Source organism: Cynocephalus volans, chromosome 5 (assembly GCF_027409185.1).
Source record: "Cynocephalus volans isolate mCynVol1 chromosome 5, mCynVol1.pri, whole genome shotgun sequence".
Lineage (NCBI taxonomy): Eukaryota > Metazoa > Chordata > Mammalia > Dermoptera > Cynocephalidae > Cynocephalus > Cynocephalus volans.
In genome coordinates, this window is record NC_084464.1 from 156,358,969 (window position 1) to 156,372,199 (window position 13,231).

Sequence of the window (13,231 nt, forward strand, 5' to 3'; positions counted from 1 at the left end):
AGAACTGTGAGAAATAAATTTCTGTTGTTTAAGCCATCCAGTCTGTGATATTTTGTTAAGGTAGCCCAAGCAGACTAAGACACTGTTTTTCAATTATTATGTTGGCATTATAAGTTGGACCCAATTTAGACCTTAGTGTGAAACGATTTGGTAAAGCTTAATATAAAGTATGGTATTATGATGACTTCTGCTTTTCCTTCCCTTGGTAATCTTAATATTTGGGCATCTCTCAGTATGGAATGGGAATAAGGATAATGGTAATTCCCAGTGCTGGTGCAGATGAAGGGAAGTGTGTACTCTCAGATAGTCTCAGTACATGTAGAAATTGATGTACTCATTCTAGATAGCTGCTGTTTGGTGTCAGAATACAAAATGTGCATTACCTTCAGCCCAGAAAGTTCACATTTAGTAGGAATTTATCCTTAAAAAAAAAAAAAAAAGGTAAAGTTAGCAAAGATATATGTATCTAGAAAGAACTGGAAATAATCTTGAATTAGGAATTGATTAAATAGATTATGGCATCTTCATTGCATGCAGCCATTGAAAAATAATGATATGTATCTATATTAACCAGTCTAGGAAGATCCCCATGATATGATATTGAGTGAAAAAGGTTACCGAACAGTGCGCATAGCACGTAGATATAGTATAGGCATAGAAAATGGTGAACCCCTGGGCTTTGGAGGCAAGCTTGTTGGATCTTGGCTTCAGGAATCACCTAATAAATAGTCTGTTTAGGTCACCGTGGTCTCAAAGACTGTACCAAGTGGTTTCATTCTCCTGTCATAAGATTCAGATTTCCTGGAGAGAGCATATGATCGCCTAATATGGGTCATTTGCCTACCCTTGGCGCGCGCGCGTTTGTGTGTGTGTGTAGACTTGCTCTCAATTGACATTCCCATAAAGACCATATAGAATAGAGGAGGACTCACAAGAAGAGTTGAGATGTTTTTAACTAAAGAAAGAGGAAGACATTCCAGGAAGACAAGGAAATTGATACTCCCTATTTTGTTAAAATTAAATACATTTTTTGCTCAGAATGTTTAATTACCACATCTTCATAAAATTACTGCAATCTCTAATAAACTTGCGTTTTCTTTTACCTCTAACTATACCTTTAACATGCTGAGACCTATACCAGTGGGTCAACTCTGGTTTCCTGTTTACATAGAAAATGATTGGTCAAAATTAAAACTTTAGATTATTCATGCATTTAAAAATTCATGCTGTTTTTCCCTTTAAATACTGTTAATTCAGAATCAAATACAGTTGACCCTTGAACAATGCTGGAGTGGGTGTGTGGGGGTGGTTAGGCATGCTGACCCCTGCTCAATTGAAGGTCCAGTTCCAGGCTTGCAGCTGACTGCACATTACTTAAGTAGTTAAGTACTTAACTAATGACCCTACAGTTAGGTAGGCAATTTAACTGGTTAGGTTTGTCATGTATTCATGACATACCTAACCAAAAATTTTCCAGTATATTTATTGAAAAAAAAGTCCACATAGGTGGACCTGCATAGTTCAAACCTGTGTTGTTCAAAGGTTGCTGTATGTTTTTGTGATGTCGGTAAGCGGGAATAGCACTCTCTGTACTTACTTGGTGTCCAAGATACTCATCCTTGAGAGAAAGAAAGAGTATCAAGAATAGAATTGAAATGTGTATTGTTTATGGAAAACTCTGATAGTAATGCTGTAGTAGGTTGTGGAGTGTAGGAAATTATTCTGTAGGTGTGCAGTGATGCTGTGCAGATAATATAGATTTCTTTGAATATCTTTTTCACCAGAGTCAAAATGGATGTGAGAGAGCTTTGAAAAAGATAACACCTACTACAATGTAAGCTATTAATTTCTCACTTTTTAAAAATTAAAGACTACATTTAGATTGTAATGGATGTGAAAGGACTTAGAAACACATTACATAAGGTATTATGTTGTTATGAGTATTTCTACTGTTCTTTCCTTTGGGGTAGTCTTAATACTTAGACATCTTCTCCCAGTTTGGAATGGGCATATTAGAGCCACTGGGTTCAAGTATTTGTAGTACCATATCTATTAATGTCTGGTTAAGGCTAAGAATTTGGCCCTTTCAATGAATAATTTTTATGAAGTAAGTCTTAGCCTGTATTTTTATGTCTTAGCTATTGATCCAACTAGTTACTAGTTGGAACACTAAGTTCTAAAGATTTATTTGTATCTGTTTTCAAAAACTGTTGCTCAAGTATTTTCGAATTCCACTTAAAGTTACAGACAGATGTCACTGGGTTCAGAATTTTTTCATCCTGCTGGATGTTTACCAGTTTTTTGCTAAAGACAAAAGGAAGATTAGTTAAAACTTCTTGAGGCAGTTACTCCTCTAATTTGTGTATGTGTATAATTTTCAGTCCCTAGTGAGGGAAATGAAGAGTCTTGTGTGGAAAACCCTTTCAGTTTCATGTCATTCTTCCCTGCTTCTGTACCTTTGCCACTTTTGGATGTTAGGAGTATATTTCACTTCCTAGGGGAAATACGTGTCATTGTTACTGATAGCTATAATGAAATAATAGTGTCAGTATTCCTTAGACAAACAATAGGCCAAGCTGTTAGTGCTGGAACAGTTTTAATGTTTATGAAAAGTTGATCAGTGGTGATGTCACCATATGCTGAGGATATACAGGATTATCTTTACACATAATCAATTTCTTAAGCTTCAGACAACCCTTACAGCCACAAAACCAGATGGACAAATTCAGCTGCAATAGTTAGAATATCAAAACCTGCATCATAAGAAGTTAGGCTTATACTGTGCACATAAAACACCCTGGTCAGCCAGAGCTAACATTTTAGATGGCCAGAGATACTGTTCAGAATTATTAAATAATCAGTAGGTTTAACTGTGTATTAGTATTTGTTAAATTAGAGAAGAATGCCTTTAAAAAGTAGTGCCTGGATTTAATGTATCTGAGAGAAAGAGGTTTAAGGAGGTCAGATCAGGGGAGAGCCAGGTAGATGAATGTGGTTGACACTCAGGTCACATTTTCCAGCCCTTACAAGTAATTTGAACCTTTTCCATTTTTGTTCTTGTCATCTATTCCCATGAAATGAGAAACCCAGTCTTGTGTTTCATATGTAGGAAATTTAGTTTTCTGAGTTAATTTTCTGATACCTGAATAATGAAATAAATCCTGTAATATTCAAATTGCTTGGAATAAAACACAACTGTTAGTAAAAGATAGAAAGCTCACAGTTTGCTTATCTTATTCCATTAGTAGTAATTTTTAATACTGTGACAGAAGTGAAAATGAAGGTGGCACATGTATGTTTTTGTCTCCTTACCCAGCTTTGATTCTAAGGGACTTGTGAATAAATTAAGTAGTGTAGGGTTGGAATGCTGCCCAGAATCTATCCATTATAGTTTACTAGTGTATCAGTTCCCAACCTTTTTCGGATTTATGGCATCCTGTTTGTGTTTGATTTTGCATCTCCCTCCTCCTCACAGCTCTAATGGCTATGACAGCCAGGTCTCTGTTATCAGTGGAGAGCAAAGTGCTGATGTATGAAGTCCAAACACTATTGCCATAATTCAATTTTATCTAATTATATCAACCTTTAATTTTAACTAATCACTTCCAGACTGTTTCTGGGTCATTAATAAGCTGCATGAGTGCATTGCTGTATGGAATATATCTATTTAAATTTTTTGACCAATTAACATTGTCTTGAAGAATTTTGTGACACAGTATAAAAAGTAGTTAATCATAGTGATTGAAATTTGTATCTTATGTGCATTTATGTGCAAGAAATGTGATAGGGAAATATTAAGTAACATGGTAGGTCCCTCCTAGGCTAAAAATGCTTTTCTTTACTGAGGTATATATAGAAGCAATGATGTTTATGAGATGCTTTGAAATCAGCTTTCTGTAAATTTGTGTAACAAGTTTATTGCAAAATAAATAGAGAAGTCTCAAGGCCGACCATGTGATTCAGAAATGGTAGGAATATTGTTCTCAATTCTGAGAGCCTTGGGATGTCACGTTTTCTTCCTTTCTTGGCTTTCTGTATTTCACGAGTAACTGTGGTCTCCTTGGCTGACCCCATGGTCATAAATGGAATCTCCTTGGCCACCCTTCACCTATGTTCAGATAGGGAAGTTCTTTCTCCTTCACATGACACAGATGGCATGTGCTTGGCTTTGAGGAATTGACGCATTTCTCTTGCGTGTACAGGACAGCCAACACTTGTGGGAAATAGGACGAGCACTGTTGGGTGAATGATACCAGTAATCTCTGGAGGTCAATTTAAGCCAATTATTTCAATCTTTTAATTTTAGTCAGTTATTATCAAACCTTTTACTAGATTGTTAATGACTAGCAAAATTGGTTTGAGTTAGACCTCCTTTGGTGCTAATGAGCAATAAAGTGGACCCAAGGTGGGTTGCCTGAAGAATGAGACGTGCTGGGGAGTCTGGACTCATTCATAAATTAGATCATGAATGAGCTCCTAGGCATTAAGATTTGGTTTAATACCCTCTGTTCATTTTGTACCTTAAGTTGTTCCGTCTGTTACCACATAAGTATTTTGAGAAGCCAACTATCTGATAGCATAGATTTGTCTAATGCTATTGGAAGAGAATAGTTAACTAATGTGGATGCAAACCTTTAGCCACTGAATTTTTAGTCCATTGGTTTGATCATGATCACACTCTGTTCTGTGTGAAAAATATTTTGTTTCTTGGCTTCTATATTGTTTTGTGTGTGGAACTTCAGTGTCACATGAGATTCACAGCCTTCTTAATTCTTAATATGAAAATATGACTAATATTAATTCCTAATATGATTCTAACTCTGACTTAATGTAAGCTATATGTATACCGGGAAATCTTGAAAGAAGTACTGTATATTCTCTCTTCTAATTCTTTGGTCCCCTTTTACATTTAAAAAACACAGAAATGATAATCAAAAAATTACTGAGATAGATTGGCTCTAATACAGACTGCCGAGTTAGGGGAAACTGTATTTTATTTCAAAAGATGCTGCTTCTTTGAATATACGAATCTCTAGAAATCCAGGTAAAAGGGGCTCCAGGTGGGAGACAAATGCCCACCTGTGTTGACTGCTTTTCTGCTTCCCTCTTCTGTCCAGATTGATTGGCTGGTGCTCCCTTCTAGTTTGACCAGATCACTATTGCAGGCACCAAGTGGCTAAACTTGCTGTATTGGGCTCGAAGAGGAAAAGAGTTTTGAATTCTAGAGAAGGAGTCTTTGCTTAGGAATGGTCAAATTAAACAGAAGGTAGCCTTTGGCCCGGGAAGCTGTGGGGAATCAGAGGCATTGGATGGAATAGGGGAAAGAATATGTGGTTTAGAGAGATTCTGAATATGAGTTTGGGCATGTCATAGATCTGAAATATGTGAAAACAGTTGTAGCAGATAGAGCACTTAGGAATGCAGCCTTTTTTTTTTTTAAGGTGAGAAGTTTTATAGAATTTACTCTGTTACTATATTAACCTCTTATGTGTGTAGGTATTTTACATATTTTTCATAGTTTGTTGGTTGCCTTGCAACTCTGTGTTCATGACATATTTTGACATATAAAAGTTTAAATATTCTATGTCGTCAACTTATCAATCTTTTTTCCATAGTTTCTATTTTGATGGTTTGCTTAGAAAGTCTTTTCCTGCGGAGCCAGCCTGCTCACTCTTTCTTTCTCTCTCTCTCTCTCTTTTTTTTTTTTTTTTTTTTGGTGGCTGGCTGGTTTGGGGATCTGAACCCACAACCTTGGTGTTACAAGGCTGCACTCTAACCAACTGAGCTAACTGGCCAGACTCTTTTTCTCGCTCTCCTTCCTTTCTTCCTTCCTTCTTTCTTTTGCAGATATTGAGTATTTAATTTTTTTTAAGTAAGCTTTTTATTTTGGAACAATTTTGCATTTACAGTAAGTTAGAAAAATAATATAAAGAGTTCCTGTATACCTTCTCCCAGTTTCCTCTGATGTTAACATCTTGCATAACTATAGAACATTTGTCAAAACTAAGAAATTAACATTGGTACATTATTAACTGAACTGTAGACTTCATTCACATTTCCCCAGTTTTTTGACTAATGTCCTTTTCCCGGGGTACCACACTGCATTTAGATGGGTTAGATTTTAAACAGGCAGGACCACAAATGGCAACATGCGCTGTAAAGAGTATCTATCCTGAAAACACCCTGTTTGTTTAGAAATGTGAAGTTTTACCGTTTACAGAGTTCTTTCACACACATGTATGTTATTCATTTATTTGTGTATTTCTTTTTGGTGGCTAGCTGATACAGGGATTAAATCCTGGACCGTGATGTTATCAACACCACACTCTAACCAACTGAGCTAACCGCCAGCCCCCATACTTGTAATTTAGATGGAAAATATTCTTGATCATTGGTCTTTAAAACTAGCACACCTGCCCCATGAAGCTTACATCTTGGCAGTGGCACTGTTCTACACATGTAGGACACCAGGAACTTGGGCATAGAAATACCTCTCACATTGCCCAAACTTCCAGTTACTGCTTCCATTTTCCATTAATCTGTTCATTGTAATTCCCTAAGAAGTCTTTGCTCTTTACCTTGTTCTTCTTTTGCCTGGACCACAGTGGAAAATTAGGATACGTTAATGACTCTTAAGTCTAGGAGAGAAATACACGCTCACTGTGAGGAAGCTTTTTATGTTCCCACACATCAAAGAAAGCCAACCTGTAACCCCAGTATATCACTTCCTTCACCCTCCAGAATCTGGGTGCTAGGCATGACCATTCTTCCAACTTTATTGCCTAGATGGAGCATTCTGCATAAATAAGTACTTGTCTTACTCTTAAGATAGGTTTTGAAAATCTCTGTGGCTTGCTTGCCCATATTTACCCCTGCTGTAGGTGGAGACAGATTGAATGGAAAAAAGAGATGGGGGACAGACAGGAAATTAGGTAAAACAGGCTACATGTTGGGTGGCTTCATGTCTACACTGCCTGATAAAAATAGCATTAGCAGGGAGGCCTTAGATGCCTGTGTATTTATCATCTATTAGCTTCTCAGCTTACACTTGTTAATGTCAGCTGGGCTGAGCTCTCTCATGGGTAACTGCCATCTTCTACTTGTACATTCAATTCGTCTCCCCTTTTTTTAACTGAAAACACTTTGAATTTTTAAATTTTCTTAACCTTTTCTGACTTTGTAAACACCACCACCCTCCCTTTCCATTTAGAAAACAGTGAGAATATGACTGCTGTTCATGCCTGAGGAAGAGAGGTCAGGAAAGAGCAGGGAAGGAGATTCTGGCTTTTGTTTTCAGCTGACCTGGAAGACAGTTTCTGTAGAGTTTCTGTATTCCATCCCAACTATTAGAGAGGATTGGTAGATCATATTGGAAAGCCTCCAACCAAGTCACCAGTAATCAATAGAAATATCATTTTTAAAATAGATGTCCATTAGTAGATTGAACATACTTCAGTTTGGCCAGATAGGAGCCTTGGCCTTTTTTCCAAGCAGTTTTTCTCAGTGGTTTGTGACTTTTTCCATTGCGAGTAATAATCATTGCTTTCATATGTGTAGAACTTAGTTTACGAAGTATTTTTCCACATATGCCATTCTATTTGGCTTTCACAGCAACCATACATAGTATGTCAAGTACATTTTCTCATGAGAAAACCAAGGCTAAGGGATTTGTCAATAGTAATAAGCAGTTAAACAGAAGTCTTGGGACTTGAGTCTGTACCCCCTGATTAAAAACCCTATGTCCCCTTTCTTACCCTCTTCGTTACCCTACAATTTCCACTGTGCACTTATCCGTCCATTTTTATAGATCCACCTGGGGGTGATGCTGGTCTGCTAGTTATCAATTTGGGATATATTCTCTGGTCCCTAACACTGTCTGTGACTTCCAGATTGATAACTAGCAAACCCTGTTGAGTGCCTATCTAACCTCCCTTTTTCCTTACAAGTAGAATTAGGATTTTGTTTAGATACTCCCTCTCCCCATGTGATTCTGGGGATTGTGGTCCCATCCCCAGCACAGGGGTAAATCCTGACTTATTTCAGCCAGTCACACTGGTCCCATTCTCCATGGTGATTGCTGTAGGGGTAAGCCAGAGACTTAGTACTGGCCAATGAGATGAGAGAGAGGGCTGTCCAAAGGTTCTGGAAACGTCTCTATCTTAAAGTGACAACGGTAGGAAAGATGGCCTTTTTCTTCCTCTGAAAGTTGTCATGTCTGGATGTGGTGCCTGGAATTATCACAGCCATCTTGCTAGCAGTTTGAACATGAAGCCAGCACAGAGGAGAGGACTGAGCCAAGCAAACAGCAGAGAAAACTTCAGAGCCCTGGCATACCATGCCTGGCAGCCACCCCACCTTGGACTTGTAGATGAAATGAATTGCCTTATTGTTTAAGCCAATTTGAATTGGATTATCTGTTACTTGCGCTCAAAGACATGCTAACTGTTGCAATAGCTTTCATTTATTTATTCATTTATACCATGAAGGAGAGACACAGGATGTAAAGGTGGCACATGATGTAGTCAGAGGGTCAAAGCTGGACCTTGTATGCTGTGTTTAGGGATTTTGGTTTTTATTGCAGGAGCAGAGCCTCTCAAGGGTTTAAATATTGGATATGGCATGAATATAGTGAGCTGTAGTTAACTTCAAACTGCTGCTGCTAAAGAAAACCCTGGCTTAACATTCCAAAGAGTCCAGTTTGGTTTGCTGAACAGGCAAGGAGCAGTCAGTGGTTAAGGCCCTAGTGATGAGCAGGTATGTCCAGAGAGTGCAGAAGAGCGTCTTTGCTTGGAATCTGATGAAGTAAACAATCCAGATTCTTTTCTTTCTTCTTGCCAGTATGTATGTACATGTTGTGTGAGTTTGTATATGTATGGCATGTGTGTATATGTATGTTTGGTACACACACACACACACACACACACACACACACACACACACACACACACACACACACACACCCACCCACCCACCCACCCATCCCACCCACCCACCCACCCATCCCACCCACCCACCCATCCCACCCACTAAGGTAACTTTCATGTTTTCTATCTTAGGGGTAATTTGTGAGCAGTCTTCGTTCTCTTAATCTTTGATCATTTAAGTTAAAAAATTGCAGCCAAGAAATCTATGTTGAGGTTATAAAAACAGTATATAGATGGTTTCACTGTAAATAAAATTTTAAGGGTGTATTAATGTGACTGAAATTGAACTTTAGCATCCCCAAAGCTTTTCCTCCAGGTTTGATGTAATAAGATCTGCTCTGATTCTTATACATATGGATATATTAGCAAAGCTGGATTACATCCCAGTGTAATCAGGCAGGGAACCTGTCTGAACCATATAGTGGAGTTGCAGTGAAAAGCTACAGTATTCCTATAATTATATTAGGGTATGGTGTGGTCGTTCCCTATGTTTATTAATTAGTAGAGTTGTAATGAGACTCCCCACTCCTGTGCTTTTAAGGATGCTGATCTGTGGGCATCCAGGCAGGATTTTAGTTGTGTAGGGGAGCCTTCTGTGTAAAGGTGGGAGGGATTGGTTTTTCAGGTGGCAGCAGGTGAACCTCCTGCCAAGTTGGCATAATGGGAACAGGACTCTTCTGAGTTGCCATCTGTTTGTGGATGGATAGGAAACCAGCAGTGATTTCTGAGGAGTGAGGAACTGTTCCGTTTATGTTGAAATATTTAGGAATTAGTAATGTTAAGACTGTGCTGATCAGGTATTACTAGGTTGGGGGAAATAGGCTGTGTGGAGTGAGTTTTTGTTATTACTAATTTCAGAACATGGCTGCTTGGTTCAACAACCCCTGGTCCCCTTCCCTCCCAAAAAAGCTGAGACTCTTCTGCCCACCCAAACTGACCACTCAAGTCAGCACCAGTTCTGTACTGAGTTGCCCAGGGCCAGGGAACATGTTACTTAACATGACTCTCCTATGTATACCGCCCATGGTGTGTTTGCCACTGAGGGGATTTTGTAACTATTTCAATATATCTTTTTAAAAGAACTATGGTAAGATGTGCATAATAACATTTGCTATTTTAACCATTTTTAAGTGTATGTTCAGTGACATTAAATACATTCATATTGTTGTGTAACCATGATGATGTGTCAGGTTTTAACCAAGAACTTTGACATACTTAAAAAATTGCAGCTGCTTCTCCATGGTAAATCATCAGTGTTCTCTGTCTAATGTGATGGCCCTTGGGCTTGCCTTTTGCTTCCTTTCTGTCCCAGATTGATTGGGTGATTGGGTGCTGTGCCCCCATTTCTTCTGGGGTTGATGTGCTGCTCTTGTACCTAGGGAAGCTCTGCTGTCCAGGCATGGGAGTGTTGTACTCCCAAAGCAGTGGTGTAGAGTAGAGAACAACTCATTTCCCCTTTAACCTGGCAATAGTTGGTGGTTAGCTAGAGGAGTTAACCTGAGGCCCAAGGGCCTGCCAGAGAACAGCTCTGTAGTCCTGCGGTGCCCTGGTGAGGAGCAGTGCATTGGGTTCTGCAGTTAGGCCCTGACATGAAAGCAGGGTGAGGGGTGGCTGGTCTCTTTTTGGCTTAAGGGCCCTGCTGGGTTTGGATGACCACTGCAAGTTTCTGTTTTGCCTTCTCTTAGTCAGGGTTTCTTGGTTACAAGTAAAAGAGATGTTACTGAACTAACTTACACAAAAGGAATTTATTGGAAGGATTTTGGGCTGTCTACAGAATACAGGCTGGAGCCAGAGTCTGGGAAGCTATGTGGATGGGGCCTGGAAAGCTCTTTCCTTCTTTCTCTTTCCCTCTCTGTGTCTCTCCTCTCTTTTAGCTGCCCTCAGTGCTTCTTAGTTATTCTTTTCTGTCATAGACCAGCATCCTCTGCTTCTCTGTCCAGGTGGTAAAACCTGGCTGGCTCCACCCCCCATGATTTTCATATTATGACCCTGGTGTCTTGAGGCAGACTATTTTTCCTGTGTTCTAGAATTTCCAGGGAAGAACTGATGAGCAGTTGTAGAAAATGGTGACTCCCATGGTAACCGCGGGGAGGATGGGAGCCATTAAGGAAGTCATTGAGGTTCAGTGGAAAGGACATCCCTGCTACAGTTTATAAAAATGTTAGGGACACCCCTCTAACCGTTGACAGATATGAAAGGAACCAGGCTCTGTAAACACCCAAACGTTGCATTAAAAATTAAAGCAAAACATAACAATGAAACCAAAAACTAAATTAGAACAAAATGCCATCACCACTGCTATAACAAAAAATCCAGTAAGTTCAGGAGATGAAATTGCTAAACAAATCCTGGAATTACTTTTTATAAAATCAAAACATTTTTTTAGTAAAATAAAATATAACCCGTTTTCTTATCAGCATTGTTTGAACTCAGGGAAATTGTGGCCAAAGTTTAATCAAGCAGGGTAGCTGATGTGGGAGATATATTCCTAAAAAACTGAGTATAAATAAAATGTTTTAAATTATATTTTAAATGTACAAGGAAAGCTTGCTATCAGAAAGAATCCTTTTGTAAACCCTTTTCTAAAATCTGCTAATTTAACTTTATAAATTTGAGTTTTCCACCGACTTCTGAGCCTTATGAAAAGTAGCTGTTCCTCTATTGGTTGTTTAGTTACAAAGATACCCTCCATGAATTTGAGAACTCTATGAATTACAATTAAGTTGGAATTGAATACCCTGTCTGGATTGGGAACCTGTATGCAGTAATCCAAGAATTAAAAGTATCATTTAGGATTGCAATTTTGAACCACTCTTTCTTGACCAAATATGAGAACAATGGTTAAGAGGTCTTAAGTACTTCGACACCAGTTCTCTGACACCAGCTGGGTGTCCTGCAATTCAACTCAATTCTGACACTAACCACCTGGACTTAGTGTCGGACCCACAGGTTTTAGGGCTCAGTCTCCACAAGACTGCTCTTATGACATGTGCCAGCTATAAGTCTTCAAGCTATCTGCACTTTTGACCAACTGGCTATAAATTTGGTGGTTCCCATCACTTTGTCAGGTTTGGCAATTTGCTAGAACAATTCTCAGAACTCACTGAAAGTGGTATACTTAACGATCACTGTTTTATGCTAAAGTTCAGGAACAGTCACGTGGAAGAGACACGTGGGGCAAGGTCTGGGTGAGTCTTGGATGCTGAGCTCCCATGCTTCTCCCATGGAATCAGGTGCGTGACCTCTTGGCACATCCATGTTTTCACCAGCCAGGAGCTCTTTGACCTTGGGTGTCCAGAGTTTGGGGTCTTATTCTATCACAGGACACATGACTGAGCTCAGTCTCCAGCCCCCTTCCTCCCTAGAGGACAGGGGTGGGAATGAAAGTTCCAACTCTCTAGTCACCTGCTTAGTTTTTCTGGCCAGCCCTTCCCTTGAAAACTACCTAAGGGCTTACCTCTGTCACCTTATTAGCACATACTCAGGTGTGATGAAAAGTGGCTTGTCATGAATAACAAAAGATACTTCTGTCACCCAGGAAATTCCACTGGTTTTAAGAGCTCTATGCAAAGAACCAGGACAAAAACCAGATATATTCTTTATTACACCACAGTCATGATTTAGATGAACCTTGAGTTCTTGCAGGAAGTTTCTGAGGATATTAAGATGTTCATGAGTGTTGAAGCTTTCTGCATAGAGATGACAGTTGTTGCCATAGAAGATCCCCTAGCAGAGTGAGGAGAGAAGAGGGACTTGGATAGAACTCTGAGAAATACCAGCATTTGAGCAGTAGATAGAGGATGAGGGCCTGGGGATTAGGCATTACTAATGAGGTAGAAGGGAAACTTAGGAGAGGGCTGGTTGTCACAGAAGCCAAGGGAAAAAGTGTGTTTCTGCACCAGTGCTCTCCAGTAGAATTTTCTTTGATGATAGAAATTTTCTATATCTGTGTTACCCAGTAAGGTAGCTACTAGACTCATGCAGCTATTGAGCAGTTAAAATGTTGCTAGTGCAACTGAGAAGCAGAATTTATATATTTTTTCAATTGTACTTAATTTAAATACCCATATGTGGCTAGTGGCTACCATTTTGTACAGTACATTTTGAACTGAGGACATGATCAACAAGTTAAGAAGAATAAGGGCTATAAGTGTACTTTCTCCTCTCTGCCACTAGGCTTGAGATGGCTTAAGACTATAAGATGTTCCCACAGAGGACTTGGGTTATTCGGGGCCGTCTTGGAACTTCTAGCAAGCTTTAAAACTGGAGATAACTCAAGAAGCAAATAAATGTCTTGGGCTTCAGGG

At 39.2% G+C, this 13,231-nt stretch overlaps 1 protein-coding gene across 8 annotated transcripts in view; it reads left to right on the forward strand.

Moving 5' to 3' along the window:
* Positions 1-13,231, forward strand: part of TULP4 (TUB like protein 4) — a 246,577-nt gene that overhangs the window by 5,496 nt on the left and 227,850 nt on the right. The window lies entirely within an intron of this gene.